This window comes from Melopsittacus undulatus, chromosome 4 (genome assembly GCF_012275295.1).
Source record: "Melopsittacus undulatus isolate bMelUnd1 chromosome 4, bMelUnd1.mat.Z, whole genome shotgun sequence".
Taxonomy (NCBI): domain Eukaryota; kingdom Metazoa; phylum Chordata; class Aves; order Psittaciformes; family Psittaculidae; genus Melopsittacus; species Melopsittacus undulatus.
In genome coordinates this window covers 42,422,992-42,427,006 of record NC_047530.1, presented here as the reverse complement: position 1 = coordinate 42,427,006, position 4,015 = coordinate 42,422,992, and positions in this window count along the sequence as shown.

Below are 4,015 nucleotides of genomic sequence, written 5' to 3'. Positions count from 1 at the left end.
ATATTGTTTCAAAGATACTAATATGAAACCTGATTATCTGGCTTGTTATCATAGTATCTTTAGTAACATGAAGGCTTCTTGAGATACACTGCAGCATTGAATGCAACATCAACAAAGATAATACTATCAATTTATTTATATTAATTTATATGCCTAGGTTAAAAACTAGCTAACTAGATTGTAAAACAGTTCCATGTTTGTAGAACAGTCCATTACAACTGAAGACTTGAGGTCCAGTCTAACACATAAAAGAATTTTTTTTTCTCTAAGTCTTTTTTTTTTTTTTTATTTCTTTCCTGAAGCTGGGCTTAGATTAACAAGAGAATAGTTTTGGAAGCTTAAAGACACTTACTAGCCCTTTGTTCAACATCAGAAATATTACAACAGAAAGGTGTTGTCCAATTTATGTGGGAGTTTTGAAAACATCCTGCTTTCTTACTTTTTTCTTAATTTTAAATGATGTTGCAATGTATGTAGTTTCAAATTATATATTTATTAAATTATAACAAGAACTATATAAAAGATTTTTCCTGAATAGTTGCATACTGCGGTTATTTGCAACACTAGAAATAAGATTTTTTTCTATTTTTAGTCGAATTTAAATGACATAAAACCAAATTCAGTAGTCCCACAGTACCTTTCCTGCAGTATATTGACGGATTTAGCAATAACTAAATGTTGCAAATAAAAGGTCTGAAAAAAGACTGATATGTAAAAATTTGAGTATAACTGCACTGAGAAGGGAGTGTGGCTAATACAAAAGAACCACAGGAGCATTTTAAGAGAAAAATAACTCTAAAATATAATAAAATGCTTTAAAATGTTTTCTGTAATTTGCATTTTCAAAAAATAGACAGCTCTGAAACCCTGAGCTATGTTATTGATATGTAGGGCAGAATATTAATGGTGATGGCCACATAACCATATCCTTGGAGTGTTGTAAATTCTTATGATAAGCTTGCCTGCTGGAAATATTTTGCACAAAGGAAGAGAGACACCTCCAGAAGGAACAATAAAGATGATGAATCTGGCAGACAAACTATCGAGTGGTAGGTTTCAACAGCTTCATGTGACTCTAAAATTGCCTTGCTGATTTAGAACAGTAACTATCTGCTTAGCACATTTCCTTCACCAAGAAAGGATAACAGTTAATACACCACAAACAGAATCAATATTAAGGTATGGTTTAATATACAGGAAGTCATACAAATTATCACTGCTTGAATTGCTATATAAGGCCACCACCAACAACCACAACGGGATTACATGTTTATTTCCCTCCTCCACCAAATGATAAATGAATTCAGGGCAGTGTGTTAAGATACTCAGAATTTGAAATAGTAAAGCTTTTACAACAAAATGTGACATGCAACAGAAGCAACAAATATGATTATACTATTCTGTAGAGAAAACATACATTTTCTCCATTTTCAGAGTTTGCTACCAATTGTTTTTTATAGAATATTATGCCCTTCTGACACTTGGGGTACTCTTCATGTATGCACAAGCAGATCTCCTGAAATGAATTACCAAAACTAATACAAAGCACGGTAACCCAAATTTGTCTTCTTTCTTTTTGTTTCACATATATTGGTGACTGTCACGGCAGCTTTTAGTGCCTTGATTAAGTGTCTCATGAGCTACACCACTCATTACTTTATAATGTAATCATTGTATTCAGAAGATGAATTGCTACACTGTAAATCATGGTCACCAGTTCTCAAAAATGAGCATTGGACAAGTAAGTTGCATTGACCCAGTGTATGAGACATTCTTCTGTTTTGCTGTTTTCTGTTGTATCCTTGCACAGCTATGAAACAGACTGCTTCTTTATCCTGCTAGATAGTAATACACTCACACTTGCATTTTTTTATTTAATAGAATTGTAATAAATACACAGCCCTACCTTTGTAATTCACTACTATTATCCTCTATTAATTTTCATGCAACATTTTTTTCATAAAATGAAAAGGCGAAACAGGTGTTAATTATTTATGTTTGACAAATTCATATAATTTAAATAATTAAAACTAATTTGTGTTGAGAGCTACAGTTGCATTTTTATTAGAGAAACAAGTACAAATAGGCATCACTACAGAGCTGTTTATTCAATAAGAGATTAAACGAAACGGATTTCATAGTCTCAATTCTTTGATTAATGTGGCAATTTGAACTCTAAACTTCTGTGCCCTAACAATGCGGAAACAGGTGCTCACTCACTGTAATTGTGTAAAACTTTTTTTCTTTAAAGCTACACATTTTAAATTATCCCTAAAAAAATATTTTAAGCAAAATACTGAGTGCTTTCAGTTTAAACAATATTCATACTGTAAACTTTAAATTATAGTACTTTTTAATCACAAGAGAAATTTTCATTTACAAAGAGAAATATTTATATTTATATGTAATGTAAACCTCCGTGCATATCTTTCTGCTTATATAATATGGAGATAATTGTATTAATCTGCATAGAAAAATATTGTATTTTTAAAATAATAATGAATTTTGAATGAATTGGCCTACAATTAAGTACATTTTTAAGAGGAAAAATACGAATACAACTACAAACAGAATGTGCTGTGTGTCAAACTGTCTGCTAACAACTGGTTAAAGCAGCACAGTACTTACCCTCTGAACAAAAGGCATCGATATATAATTTCAGATAACAATTACATACTATTAAATGTCTAAGGAAAAAACAAAGCAGCAAAATTCTAGAAGCAGCATATTATATGTACAGGGACTGCATTGCACCAGATAGTGACAAGCTAAGCCATGTTTGCCTTGCATTTGAGAGATACCATTTGAATCTCTATCACTGATAAACCAGTCTCAGTTTGTGAATCTGTGGTAAACAGTAGCACTCAATCAACCCTTTTTTCCGTATCCACATCAAAACATTTAAAATTTGGAGTATGCAGACATCTCGTCTCAGGTGAAACAGACATTAAGAGTCAGCAGATGGTCTGAAGAGTGTCCAGACAGAAATGTGTGAGTATTACCAATAAGCATATTGTAATTTGCATGACCCATCATTAAATTTTTAATGATACTATGACATAGGGATTCAGTTCACTGTAAAATTACTAAAATCTACCAATTTTAATGCTTTCAGACTGTTTATTTTTTTCCAATAGAAAAATAAATCTCATACATTCGAAGTGGTACACAAAAAGACTGGGATAAAATTGACCAGATTTCTTGATAGCACCATTTACACATTCTTTAAAGTAAACATTAATATATGCACTTTCTTAGAAAGCGATATAAATATATATATATATATATATATAAAAATACAGGACGTGCTAACCTCTGTTAACCATCTGAATGTGATGGAATTATCTATCTCTACTGTGCAGGTAGGCTTGTGCATGGTGGTGTGGCAATATAATTTTAAAGGTTTGTTACAGATGTGATGGGAAGCTGGAAGGAGTCGAATAAGCAGAAAAAAGAGCTTAGATCTACTGTAAGCAATGAGTCGGAATGAGCCGTTAAAGGTTAGAATTTATCTTTGTTTCTGATCATTCAATGAGAAAAATGACTTCCACAGAAATAGATACCTTAAAACTGTTTGGGGGAAGGGTGGCGAGGGTGAAATAGGATTGAAAGTCCTACAGGTAATAGCAATAACTGGAAGTGCAGACGAAATTGGTCTTCAGAGCAAAGAGGGACGCAGCCGTTTAAAAAGTCTAAGTGCAATGTTGTGGTGCTGAAAGAAAAGCTCCTGGTGGAAAAGAAAAAAACGGCAATGCAACTTCAAGCGGCAATTGTGTGGTGCTGAAAGGACAGCTCCCGGCTCGGCGGGAACGCTCCCGGGTCTGCAATGAGGCGTCCCATCTGTATGATAAACAGCACACTGTGTCTCAGAGCGCCCATTCAATCTCAGTAAGTAAATGAAATATTGATTGAAAGTGACCCTGAAACAGAATGCATTAAAAAGACATAGAAAGCTGCAGAACTGAGGTAATTCTTATTCAGCGTGTTCACCAGCCTCCCTATAGCAAAACAAGTC